A 14,562-nucleotide genomic window follows, 5' to 3' on the forward strand; every position below is an offset into this window, starting at 1 on the left:
TTTGAACAGAAAGGCTTGATGCTGTTCACAGTGAGGCCAGTTGATATTCTGCTACTGGATTCAGAGAAGATAGAGTGCTGTTTGTTGTACTTTTCTCTAAAGAGTAAATAAAACCAATTTTTTTAAATGAAACACGTTTTTCACAAGTACTAGGGTGTGCTATTAGACACTCAGACACAGATCACTCCCTGTGTAAGTTAAGGTACCTGGCAGGGTCTACAGCTACTGCTGCTCTGTAGTTCTGTCTCCTGCTGTGCTCTCCAAAACTCTCAGCCGAAGTTTGCGCATGACTCAGTGCCCTTCCAGACTGCGCAGGCTTTGCAGTGTATGTCAGGCTGGGGATTTTAACTGTTCCTCTTGTTCCAGCTTTCTTGGGTCTTCCTGCTTGTCAGTTCTGTGTAGTGACAAGTGATCACCTAGTAACTGAAAAAAAAAAAAAATAAAAAAAATTTACTCTGTTGCTAAATGCAGCTTGACTCCACTCAGTGACCCTGTTAGAAAAGCTCAGTCTCTGAAAGTACGCTCCACAGTAACCTTGTAGACAACTGTAGCAAATATAAGCAGCTTTGAACTCTGAAGTCATCATAATCCACTGTCATAATTATGTGAAATGAATAAATGAAACTGAATTAAGTGATGGTCTTTGACCAGATGCCAAAGAAAACTTGCTGCACAAAGTTAGTGAAAGTATTCAAAAGTGAGCCAATCAGTTCTCCCTCCTCAACAAATTAATCAATTAAAATATTCCACAATCTTTATCTTTCCCAGAAAGTCCTTGATTTCTCATTTTCATCCACAATTTCCCCCTCTTCTTTTCTACCTTACATAGCTTGGATTCAAATTCTCTCCAGAAAATGTGAATGAACTAGTAACAGCTATTTGTTTCTTCTAGCACTGACTATCATGTCCCTTGGAAGTCTTCTTGATTTCTGCCCCACCCTGCACACAGTATGACCAACAGCTGCAGGATCACTTACAGGCCTTCCAAGGAGCGACCTTCATCTGTCCTCAACAACCAGTACCACACTCAACTGCTATAGTTCCACCACCTAGGTTTGAAAGACAGCATATCTGGAGACACACGAGAGCCCTCAGCTTTCCTTTTTGTCATTCCAAAGTACTTCTGCCATTCCCATAAGCAAAACTCAATCCCTACAGCAAATACGTATAAATGCATAACACACAAAGAAAATTCTGTCAGTATACTATTTTATGCCTCTTAGTAGTTGTTAACAGCTAGAAACAAAGAGGAGGAAACAAATACTGTTGGAATGCAAGAGACCATCAGGCCATGAGGAAAGAATTGCTGTATTTTGTCTATTTTAAGTGAAAAATAAATAAATTGTAAGAGGGCCTGTGTACATGGTGAACACAAATGCCTGCTGACCTGTCAAGAGAAGAAAAGGGTGCTTACACAGCAGGACACATCTTACCTTGTTTGTATGCATGGCCAAGGAGCAGAGGAATAATTCACCAAGGATGATATGCAGGATTCGTCACACTTGATGTCTTTTCTATTGTAAATACCAAAGATGCATCAATCTGGACTGCTTTTCACTCTTTATTTCCCAAGAAAGCACTTTCAAAAAAGAAGATGAAGCAACCGTGAAAAACATGCCACTTGTTTCTGTGAGAGAACACCCACCACTCACAGGTACAGCAAATGTCTGTGCTCTCATTCAGTGCTATACTGAGCCTGTATTTCTCCCAGTTTATAACACTGCATGTAATGCTAGACTAAAGAAACATCTTTCCCACTCCCCTCCCAGAAACAAATACCAGCTGGCATACATAGAAAAATACATAGCGATACCTCATGCTTCCCACTATCTAAATGACACATCTGTCTTTTAAAAACTAGAGCCTCACCATCCCCAAAACCTTGCAGCTAGACATGCTCTTATACTTTTAAACACAGCAAAACTACCTGCATTTTCTTCTGACAGGTGATCATGGCCATTACTGTTGAAAATTATTTTCTAATTTTCCAGATTTTATGTCTACAAGATTGTACTGGCGAAAGAGGGGTTATCTCTTTCTTAGCCTACCTTTCTGCATTGAGCACAAGGCTGCCTCACCTTTACAGCTAAGCTATTGGACTTGCAAATGTCATTGCTACTGCCTTATTGGTAGAGCTGGTGTTTTGGAACAAAAGCAGTTTAGGATTGCCTTTAATTAAAATGCAATAAAGTGTCTCAGATTTTGTAATAAGAAAGTTCTGTCACTCAGTTATGTACCTAAAATTTTTACATCAATGTCATATTTAGAAAATGCCATGAAAAAAGTGACTCTCCAGTTTTGCCAAGCATGTAGTTAGAAGCAATCACCATTTTGCATTTGAGAAACTCACAGGTTCTCTGCTGCTTTCCACCACTGTTTTGTTAAATGTCATTCCACTAGCTGTCAAGCACTTTGCTTTTTTCAAAAATGATGCAAATTATTAAGGAGCCTTAACAAGATCTTCAGGATAGGATCTTCTGTCAGTCTTCTGGTTTTTTTTAAATATCAGAAGCTGTTGTAATTCACTGCATTTTTAACGGAAGTGCTTGTTTTCTCAGCTATACTTGGAAAAATTCTAAACTTCCCTCAATCCCAGGGTAAAATGTGTTAAAAGTGTCTCAGCACCACATATTACAAATGTTTAGAACATAAGAAGGTGAGAGTGAGATTTGTTGAAAAACATTTATGAACTTGAAATTTGAAGCACAGCCGTATAACTAGAAACTCACAAATTTAGGAAAACATACCTGAATTTTCCAGTTAGCTTCCAAGTAATTAAATATCACTAAAATCAAATTCAAAGTTTCTGGTGCTAATCATCCCTAACCTAGGGAAAGTTTGCCAGCTGGACCAACCTTCAAGAAACTGCGAGCACAAGGGCAATATCTTTCCTTGTAATTCTGTTTGATTTTAATTAAAGACATTTCTCAGGTCACATCTTAAAGGAAGAAAAGGGCAGGAACACAGATAACGTCACAGCACAGGAAGGGCCAGTTTAACCACTGCTGTGTGGGCAGAGCTATGCTCCAGATGGCTGCTGCACTGACAGCATTTCTGAAGAAACTGCACTTAGTCTCCCTTGGAAGAAAGTTCTCCTAAACTATGTAATTAAACTATTAAAGGAAAGAATGCAGAACATCTAAAAGAATCATTTTCAGAAACTGCTTCTGTCTTTGCAACTCATACAATGTATTAATGAGCATATATGTATTAATGTATTTTTTGCTGCAAATCAGCAACACCTGGGTATAACCCATATAAGTCTGCAACTACCTTCCTATGAAGAACATTCAGCATATTAAGGGTACTTCTACACCTAATAAACTCCAGTAGTGTAATTATGCTCCTGATCTAGTAAGCATCCAAAAGCATAGTTAGGAAAACTGGTGAATATATACTCAAGGCCAGAAGAACCTGCAAAAACCCCTCAGCATTTGGATTGTATTGCAAAATGAATCACAGTAAAAATTATTTTCCTTCAAAGAAAGTAAATTATAAGTGATAGTGTAGAAGTATATTGTGCTCTGGCATGTACTTCCTTGCCCTATTAATATGCATGTATCACTAGAAGAACAGAACTCACAATCCTTGGAAATTTATATAAGGAAAATATTGATTTCACTAAAAATAGTAATGACAAACTACACCTATATTATTTTATTAATTGTTTTTTAATGTCCAACAGAATGTAGGTCTGAAACTGCAAGATTGCTGGATTGCTATCTCCCTTAATTACTTTTTAGTAGATTAAAAAACATAATTTTGCTATAGATATCATTATAGGTACAGGGAAGGCATTTGATTTATAATGTTTCTAAATAAATGGCCCTGTGATGAATTATCACTTCAGAAGATCAGTAGATTATTGGATTATGGGCTTTCTTTCCTGTTTATTCATTTTAAAGCTATGATTCCAAGAAAATCCTTGTCAACGTTGCTGATTTTAAAAGAAAGTTGACATGTGGCAATACAGAAAATCATGGTTATCTCTTTGTCAGCAGGGGTAAAAAGGCAATATATGGCTCAGACCCCACAGAAACCTTGTGAGGAAGCAATGTCTCTCATTACAAGGTTTCAACTCCCAATGGGTAGGTATATGAGGGCAGTCCCTAATCCCGGACAATAGGATGTATTTAGGGCAAGGGAGGAATAGTATTTTAAAACAAGGGTGATGCAAGGAAATGAGTAATAAGAGGTGATGCATGTTGTTAACATTAATTTTCAAAAAACCATTAAAGATCTTGAATGTATGTGCAGGAACGTATGGGCATGGTTTTATGTGCATAGGTCTGAGTAGGCACATTTTGAGGAGAAATAAGTGGAAAGGACTTCAACCAGCTTGAGAAATTTTTCTTTAGAAAACTCATCCAGTACTGAAGTTTCTGTATGTTCAAAAAAAAAAAAAAAAAAAAAAAAGATATTTCAAAGCTTTCTGAAGCAGGCATTCCTGTATTTGTGTGCAGAAGTATGTGCTAACACAGATGGAGATGTTATCTTCAACTTTGCCGGAAAAATTATTTTAAACAAATCTAGAACTTTGTTATTTAAAACCATTCTATTAAAAGGCTGATAAATCAAAAGACTGATTGCCACTTTTCAAGCTGGCAGTATTCTTTTGAAATGATTTTTTAATATCTATAATGGTATGTTTTCCTATGGATTAATAAAACCATAACTAAGGGAAACCATCACTATCAATATGAGTCTGGGCATCAGACAGCTAATTAATAGCAGCTCGCTCTTCTCTCGAATACAGGTTTTTTTAAAGATCTCCATAATTGAATGTCATGCAGAATATTATGCAAAACATCATGCTTTTTTACAAAATCAGCAGGAGCTGAGTGCCATTGGAAAGGATGTGACAGTACAGGGTTTGAGAAGCTATAATGCTTACCCATTGAAAGTCTACAAATGCAAATCACAGCAGGACTGAAAAGGAAGCCTTGGGGAATCCGAGAATAACTGAAGCCCAGCTGGACTGAAAAATCCTCTGGATCAACAAATTCAATGTGCCAGGAAAAAAAAAAAAAAAAAAATTAGACTGGAAAAAACTGAAGCCTTGCAAGCAGATTGGCAAACACAGTAGCAAAGATTATGTTCAGTGATGAAAACGAAAATAAAAATGTGTATATTGTGATGAGAATGGAGACCTGAATCAACATTCATCTGATTGCCTTCTCACAAATTAAAACTAGGAAACTGGAATCTTCAAAAATACATGTTAACAAAATTTCAGTCTCCTGTTGTCCATTTACAAGTAAGCTTTCTATGTGTCTTCTTAATGAAAATGTGTAATAACCACTTACCAATCAGTTTCCAATTAAAATACTATTTCCAAAAATGATCCTGCTACCTGAATTTCCACGTGAGGCCTTAGCATAAGACCATAAGTTCTTTAGCCATCTATCAGATATTTTACTGTCAGGTCTAGGGGTGTGCTAAGCAGATGGCTGTTGATGCTGTTTGAATTCAGGCTGCTGGTTGCCACCCAATCCAAGGTGGAGACTGGAATGAACATTTCCATACAGAGCACACTTAAAATTAACCCACAAGATGTCACTGTTGCTCCAGAGAAATTTATCAGCTGGGGGATTTTTCTGGGCATAAAATGAGACTGGGAGCCACGGGTTGACTCCCGCAGGGTTGCTCAGAAAAGGTCTGAGTATTTTCACCATCCTGTAGCTCCATTGTGTCAACCTGCTCTGGGCCTTTACCTCACTTCGAGGTCAGTTTGTGGTAACCAGCAGGCACCATCAGGGAACCTCCACGGAAGGCAATGGGAAAGCATCCCCACCCACATCTATAAGGACATTAGGCCTTTGGAGACATTGTGCAGGTGAGGCGCTTGTTTGTTTGGGGCCAAGATGGTCTTATGGTGCGGTCATGGGAATACGAGGTGCTCCAGAGCCCCAGTATTACCTGGACCATGCCCCCTACTTGAGGGCACACAGCCAAAGCCTTGACCCTAGTCACAACAGCAGGAGGTTTGACTACTGCTCCTCACTTTCCTGAACCCTATATCACCCCCATCTTTAAAGAAAACAAACAGCACGGAGAAACTGCAGGACTACTCACCTGAAGACCAGTGGTTTCTCCTTCCATTTCTTCCCTGCTTCCTATCCTGCTGCCTCATCTCTTATAAAACTCCATGTTGGACAGAATAAAGCCAATAATATTGCTCCAGCTGCAAAGCTGTGAAGTTAAGGCAGCTGGCCCCTGTGGCTTTCAGACCCCACTTTCAGCTGCCTCAGTGAACCAGGAAGCCAGGCTAACAGGAAACACAAGTCTGCTGCTGACACACAATAACCAAAACAGTAGTAACAAAAAAAAAAAATATTTTTTTTTTCAATTAAATATGGACAGCAGAAACCTTCCGGAACAGTATAATTTCAGAGCATGAATGGCTTTATTCAAACCTACATATACCAAATTATTGAAAAAAAAAAAGAAAAAAAAAGAGTTTAGAGCATTTACCCTGTATGGAAAGACATCTACTGCAAATATTCCAACATTTGTAGGGGCAAGGATTCAGATTAAGACAAAGCACATTCTTAGCATACCATACTGTTAGGCTTCCCTAAACAGTTATCTGTGGGTTAACTGCCAGTTTATTTTTCCCAAGCTGTAAATGAGGTTTCTCTAACACAAGATAAGCAGCTCATCTGTGTGTTTGGTGGCAAATTTCTCTGCACCACTACTGCAGGTAGGTGTCCCAGCTACCTCCATCAGTGCTGCATATGTGGACTGAAAGGAAAGATCAACTATGTTCTTGTCCTGTGTTCAGCTTAACAGTTATTTTCCTCCTTAGTAGCTGGTGCAGTGCTTTGTTTTGCCTTTAGTCTGAGAACAATGCTGATAACACACCAGTGTTTTTAGTTGTTGCTAAGTAATGCTTAGTCTGATTAAGGACTTTTCAGTCTCTCATGCTCTGCCAGAGAGAAGGGGCACAAGAATCTGGGAGGAAGCAGAGACAGGGCACCTGGCACAAACTGGCCAAAGGGGTATTCCATACCACAGCACATCATACCCAGTTTATAAACTGGGGAGACTTACCAGAAAGCTCAGATTGCTTCTCGGGTGGGGCTGGGTAGTGGTTGGTGGGTTGTGAGCAATTGTATTCTGCATCACTTACGTTTATTGTTTTCTTTTCCTTTTGCCCTTTCAGTTTTATATTCTCTCCCCTTGTTATTTCCCTTATTGTTATTATTATTTCTGGTAGTAGTAGTAGTTTTGAATTGTACCTTAGCTACTGGACAGTTCTTATCTCAACCTGTGGGATTTACGTTCATTCAATTCTCCTCCCCATCCCTCTGGGAGAAGGAGAATGGAAGGCGGGGATTGAGCGAGTGGCTGCGTGATCCTGAGTTACCAGATGGGCTTAAACAACAGTTCCTCAGAAGTACCAAGTTACCCTTCAGGTGAGGAAGATATTCTCAAAAGCAAGAATAGTTCATTTTCTTCTTAATCCCATCTCAGCAAATGAAACTACAGGTGCACTGATTTCCAGCATTCACCCTTCACTCGCCTTTAAGATAATGGGTTGGCTGGAAATAGAAATGCCAAGGTTTTGTGATGTCAAACACCCTCATAGGCCGGTTATACTATCTTTTGTTATGGAAATGATCCATTACTACTACACTGACAGGGATTTCTAAGAACTGGAAGTAAGACGAGCAGAAACCTGTTTTCTCTTATTAGGCACCTTGTAATGCTGGCTGCGTCTTTGCTGCAGCAGGATGAAGAATACGGCCTAAATATCTATACATTAGCAGGCCTCCATATAAAGGGGCATCACTATTGCCTGGCTGACAGTATCAGGTCTAGGTTTAATATGACTGAAAAGAAACCAAATTTCTAGCCTGTTGCTACCCCAGCTGGCATTTGTCTGGGTAAGATCTTCACAGAACTAATGCAAAGAGAATCACAAACTGCATAATAATCATTAGCTTTTAGTCCACGTGCTTCAGTGCCACTCCTGGGTTTGCTCCAAGTCAAAACTACCGAATAAATGGATGCCGCTATGTATACTAGAGCAGTTCTCAGTGTGCTCACTTAACATTAACTCTGTTTTCAGCTGAATGTATTAAAAAACTCTTTGGAACCTTCTCAGTGGTTTCAAAGGATACAGTGCCTGTACCCAGATATATGTGCATTACAGGGCATATGAGACTTCCACTAAATATATTATGTGATCTTTTCTGGGCTAAGGAGTCCCTGCAGCTTATTCACACAATGCCAATGAATAACCACTACATTGTGCAGGGAGCCATACAGCACAGATTATGAAGACCTCATTTACTTAGTGTAGACGTGACAATAAAGTTGTTCTGCTGACCATTGCCAAGCATCCCAGCCACACAACACGCCGGCTCGGGGCAAGATGGTGATTCTGTTTTCCTACAGCAGGTTACAGCCAACATTAATCATCCTCTGTGCCTGCGGAGGTGGCCTGAGGCTGCAAGGCTTGTGTCTGAGTCAGTACCTTGAGCATCTCTGCCATACTAAAGACAGGCAAGGGAAAGGAGGAGAAAGCTGCAAGTCAGGAACTGCAGGTGTGGACAGCACGCAGGTGCACAAATAGAGATGAAAGAGAGCTACTGCAGGAGTGATGTTTGAAGGGGAACAGTTTGTCTGAACAGATAGATGAGTGCTTGCACAATATTCATCTCCAGTTCCCTAAGCTGCTAATAGCTTTAGCCTCTCCCAGTGTTAGAAACAGAAGTACTGTTCAGAAAAAGGGACCATTTCCTTTTCTGAGCTAGAAAATACAGCCTATGTAGACTGGGAATACATTTTCTTCTGTGCAGTTACCTCTATGTTGTCCAACTGCTCACTGCAGAGTAGCCTCAGGGTGTGCAAAGCATGGCACTGAGCCTATCATCACCTTGGTCCTGGTACATGGCAATATACCTAACAAAAATTAATTTTACTTCAAAGACTATCTAACTTTTTGTTCTGTGTTTGTCAGCACTTCTTATAAACATTCCTAATTCTATATTACCACAGAAAATGTGGAAAAACTGGGTTACTCCATTTGAATATGTTAGGTTACCTTTTCTGTAGACAAAATACTCCCTAAATAGTGAGCTATCCTGGAAGATCAACCTGCTGTATTAAGAAACAAAAAAGCCACTCAACAGTTACCTCAAAGACACAGGCAATCTTATCTTCCACTTGTCTACAAGCAAGAATGACCCATGGATACTGCAGCATGACTTGCTTTTCTCTTGTTAATTTTCCAGGGGAGGTATTCACCCATCATGTTAGAGAATCATTGCACAGCATTTCAGAGTTCATTTTCCCCCAGGTGCTATCCACTGTGCTTGGTATTAATTCTGATGGTGAGACAAGAGGGGGCACAAAATTGCAAAATGGAATATATAAACCTTTAGAATCAGTTTTAAGTAATGTTAAGTTTGATGACTTTGTAACAGTAGCAGTGGAAAATTACTGAGGTGCATGATACACAGAAAAAAACCCAACAGAGTACAGCTAGAGAACATACTGAGAATTCTTGTATAAGATAAACCATTATAGCTGACGTAGTTTTAGGCCCTATAACCTTAGTACAAAATTAATATAAGAAAAACAGGCTAGAAGAACAGGACACAAGGATAAAGAGTATCTGGGAATGGCAGGTGTCTAGGATGGGCTGCAGTTAAACTAACTGATAAATAGAAGGACAGGAGGATTGTTATGTCTGTGGTGTTAACGAACCAATTGAGCTGGTATAAGCATCTACTGCGAGTGCTTCAAAGGCTGCCAGAAGTGATGAAGATTGTTGGAAGAAGTAAACGACCCTCAGAGACCACCACCGCAATTTTGTATGCATACTGGGAACTTTCTGGAAAATAATGGAATCCATACGTAGCCTCATGAATATGTATGAATGACCAGGTACTATATAAGGATGGCTTGTGTAGCAATACGGGGACACACATTAGGAGGAGCTGTTCCCTGTGTCACCCAGCGACGCAATAAAGAATACCTGCTTGTCAACTTGAAAACTTTGTTGGCAAGTTTGTTCCTGCAGCTTTCTCCGGATCAATGGTTAACATTTACTGAAAGGTATCGTAATAACCCTCCTAGTCATAAGGAAAGGAACTAATACCTTAGGTAAACAAAAATGGCTTTTCACTGTGGAAAATCAGCTACGCAATATATGAAACACTGATTTCTCCATAAGCTGACTGCTCCACATTAGCACTGACCCAGAGAGGGCTGCATGTGCATATCTGAAAGAGCACAAGCCATTATCTCCCTCACAAGTGGCTGAGATCTGACACAGGAAGACAGCACAAAGCAATCAGATGTCCATTCTGTGTAACCAGCTCCTTGTGTAATCCTCTAGATGTTAAACAGATCATAAATCTGAATAGAAATAGTTTTAGTATGTCCAACTTGGAGCAATACAGCTGAGTAACATCTCAGCATCTGGCTGTCCCTAGTCTCAGTGTCACTACTTTCATTCTATTGGTGGCAGTTAGGACAAATCAAACTTAATTCCAACGGTACAGGTTAAAAAAAGAAACAGACTACTGTTCAAAAGAAATCCATTCAGCTGAGATAGTAAAGGATTTGCTGATACCCCTTTTAAGGTTTATTACAATGTGATTTTTAAGTTGTTACTAATGACCTACAATGCCTTTGCATGAGTGTACATACTATTTATAGCACAGGCAGCATTTAATTGCAGGTATGAAATGGATAATTGATGAGTAAGTAAGCACTAAAGTATAAAGTCACCATTTATCCTGGATTAAGCATCATGAACTCACTGGGAACAGTACAGCAAGATGGGTCTTAAGTATATAAATCTCTTAGAATTTGGTTTAATGCACTTTTCTGGATTGAAAAACACACTACATTGTCATCTTGCCAATACTGACCAACATTTAAGTACCTGAAAAACAAGCTATATAAACCTAAGTAACTTTAACCTATTTACATACTTAACTAACTTACTTTCACAATGGACTGTGAAAGTGGGTTTGTTCTGTTGGCGACAGACAGCACAAGCCAAAATTCCTAATTTTCATGACACAGGGCAGAAAAAGCAATAGACTAGTGCTTATAAACAATAAATTACTGTGAAATGGGTAGCCTACTAGTGGCATCATACAACCAGTCCTGAAATTCCTATAGTTTTTTCCAATAGGTTTTGTCCAGCTTTGACTCTCTGAGAGGTGCAGAGGAAACACTTGATTTATGGCTTATGAAAATGTGTCTGGAGATTAACATAACAGGAGAATATTAAGCTCTTACAGTCTAATTTTAATTGACTTGCTAGCATTATTTTGACAGAAGTACAAACTAAAATTGGTATACAAGTCTTTTCACCATTAATAAAGCTTTACATTCTCCTCTAATACTCGTAACAAAATGAAGTAACTGAAAAGCAAACCAACGACGTCACATCAGCTGGCTGTTTCTGATTAACTGCTACTAGACTATGAAAAATTACTATCGTTCGTCTCCAATAGTCCTCTTTCTGGTGCATCCATTCAGAGGGACCAAGTACAACAGTTCAGACACTGGTCTGTGACTAAGGCCATTTTAGGCTCTTTGATGGATCACTATCCCTAAAACATGCAGCAAACCCCAATTCAAAGTGCTACAGTCTCCAAAACGCACTCTATACACAGTGCATTTGATACTACAGGGGCACTTATTGCAGACAACTAATTACCTTTTCCTTTTCTTTTCCTGAAAGTTTTACAAAATTTAGGTTTAGATTACAATTTACTGCAGCTTGTATTCCCAGCTTGGTATTAGAACTAGCTTTTATTCTGCTTCCTCAAAACCCACACTGATATTAGGTCACTACATTGCAAGTGAGACACTGAAGCCCTACCAACAGCTCATACTTGCATTCTGTGTTAGTAATACAGACTTTGCTCAGGACTTGGTTTATAAAACAAAAAATATGTAAAAAACCCCTGTCATTAGGACAGTGCTGAGTTGTCCCAGATGATTAGAAAAGTCAGGCCCAGTTGTTACATCAGTATCCAGGTTTTCTACTTGATACCATAATTGGCATAAAAGGTTCTTGAGGGAATTGGTGTTTTCCTCATGTCTACCATAGAGATATATTTGATCTTGCCCATTAGAGATCTTGCACATATATCTAACCTGGAACTGTGTTTAAATCTGGGCTTCTTGCATAAACCTGAACCCAGGCACTTGTCAGGAAAGTCAAAATTCAGCAGAATTTCAGCTTTAGTGTGAAACAGAAAAAGCAAGCACACTGCTTTCATCTAACTACTATTTTGAAGTTTCAGCACTTGCTAAGTATTTTACTTCAGATGCTCCTAAACAATCTGAAGCCTCAAATAACACTATTACTGGGGCAATAAAATGGAATTTTTGTAGATTGTTTAGGATCCCCAGGGAATACATGGCAGAGGGGAGGAGGGTGAGGCCTGGTGAATTGAAATATAAAGTGAAATTGGAATTGAGGCAGTTAGGGAACATTGCTGAGCTGAATGGCAGTTCAAAGAACTCTCTCACTAAATGATGTATCAGAACTTCAATACAGTTTTATTTTAGGCTTGGCTGCACAAGAAGTATGTGCTAATAAACTGAATCATCAAAAATAAATGGTTTCAATATCCCTTTCTTTTGAATTAATATCTGTAAGCTCAGTTTCATCACATTCATTTAAGCTTGTGTTCTGATGTTACACGACAACATATTTTGAGGAACTGTTTGCAGAATTGGGTTAGCTGTTTTGTTTCCCCAAACAGTCATTATCTACAATGACGGGTTTTAATTAGGGACCAGACTTTATGTACAAAAGAGCGTACAATGTTCAGTATTAAAGCTGCAGGGGGAAATTTCAAAAGGACACTGAGGAATCTAGACACATTAATTCCATTAGCTGGAATACTGATGAACACTGCTAACTCCCTTATAAGGAACTAAAATGTACGTACACTTTGGTGACTGGTAGAGGATGCAGCTAAGGCAAGCCCTGTTTAACTAGCTCTCTTACAGCACAAGAGAGGAACAGATGAACACCACAAACTGGAAGATATTTTAGCATCATCTATGTGTACAGTCTGGAGGCAAGAGATACCGCTCTCATTAGGTGAGACCGGGAGGACAGCATCTCATCCTTTTCTTTCACTGCACTGTGCAGTCAGCAAATTGGGAAACAGCTGTCACAAAAGATGCACAGGGTCTATTTTGAATCCCCCTGGACCTCTCTGCCAGCTGGGCCCACATAACACACCTTGCAAAGAAAACTGGAGGAGTCAGAAGTGGCATGCTGGCTTTATGGCTCCACCTGCTTCAGCTCACTAAACCCAAATTAACAGTTGCAGATCACCAACTTTATCAAAGCAATATGTATTTGTTGCTCAAAGACAGTTGTAAGCATCTTTCTGTTAGAATGTCATAGCAGGTTAAACAAGAAATAGCTATCACGAACGCTGTTTTAAAACTAAAACTGAAATAAAGAAACAAAAATCTGGTTTTTATAATAGCTTCACCAGAGAAGTAAAAACCTGAAATAATTTCATTTCTCACGTAAAGGAACTAAAATATTTAAACTCTATCTTCAGATAAAAGCCTCCTATTTCTGTTTCAGACTGGAAAAAAGGAACTAAAACATTTAAATTCTGTCTTCAAATATAAGCCTCCTATTTTTGTTTCAGACTGGAAACATATCAGTGATCCAAACAACACGACCGGGATTTTCCTGACTATGTATTTAAATCTAATAGAAGATATCATCTCTCTTCACAAGCCCTACCTCTTTACAGCCTCACACCATCACACGTACAACAGAATTCTCACTAATTCCTCTATACAAAGCATCCCCTAGAGCGAGAAGCAGGTTTTTGAAATTACCCCAGTTTCTGAAGTCAGGGGCAATAGATATTTTGGACAGCAATACTGCTTTCTAAACACAATTGGTGATTTTTCAGTTATGATAGATGATAGATAAATGCAGTTCCAGCATATTTCATGGAGACTGATTAGATGATAATGTTGTCTGTCCTAGCATACTAAATTCTACCAGCAATTTAAATTCCAGAAAGCCTCCACAATGCTATAATTAATTCTCTACCCAGGTCTGTACTGCACTTGGGAGCCCATCCCTTCTCATTTCCACTCTATGTGGTAATGTACATTTAATGAGCCCATTCAAGGTCTAATTCTGATTGCTTCTCTTGGGAATGACAGAGCTATCTACACAAAGTCTGTTGAAATTTCATGTAGTTAACAATGTCAAGAGACACTGTGGTAAATCCTGAAGACAGTAGTCTCAATGCTAGTGTGTTGCCCATCCAACCCCATCAGTGAGATACAAGCATTCCTGTGTCTGAGAGTGTTGATTAGAAAAATAAACTACACACAAACACATTAATAGTCCACTGTGGCAGAACAATATTAGACTTGGCTGCACTGGAACAAAGTGCCTTCATTACATTTCCATGATAAATATATCCCTTGCACTGCTGCAATTATCAACAGGCTTGATTAAGGGATTGATTTGAATGCAAACAGCATAATTGACCCAGGAGAAAAAATAAATGGATACGGCCAATGCAGCTT

General features: G+C 39.1%; 1 protein-coding gene across 14 annotated transcripts in view; it reads right to left on the reverse strand.

The window, feature by feature from the left end:
- Positions 1-206: 206 nt before the first annotated feature.
- The window catches only part of LOC136017796 (uncharacterized), a 47,366-nt gene continuing 33,010 nt past the window's right edge, over positions 207-14,562 (reverse strand). For 7 of the 14 annotated variants that reach the window (XM_065686488.1, XM_065686480.1, XM_065686423.1 and 4 more), the window contains 4 exons: positions 4,895-4,990; positions 1,434-1,579; positions 978-1,152; positions 207-423 (listed from right to left, as the gene is read on the reverse strand). The gene's annotated coding sequence lies outside the window, so the exon portion shown is untranslated. Of the gene's footprint in view, positions 424-977; positions 1,153-1,433; positions 1,580-4,894; positions 4,991-5,018; positions 6,290-9,015; positions 9,336-14,562 lie in introns of those variants that run through there. The other 7 variants (XM_065686525.1, XM_065686507.1, XM_065686517.1 and 4 more) reach the window with 6 other exon arrangements.

Source organism: Lathamus discolor, chromosome 1, assembly GCF_037157495.1.
Source record: "Lathamus discolor isolate bLatDis1 chromosome 1, bLatDis1.hap1, whole genome shotgun sequence".
Lineage (NCBI taxonomy): Eukaryota > Metazoa > Chordata > Aves > Psittaciformes > Psittacidae > Lathamus > Lathamus discolor.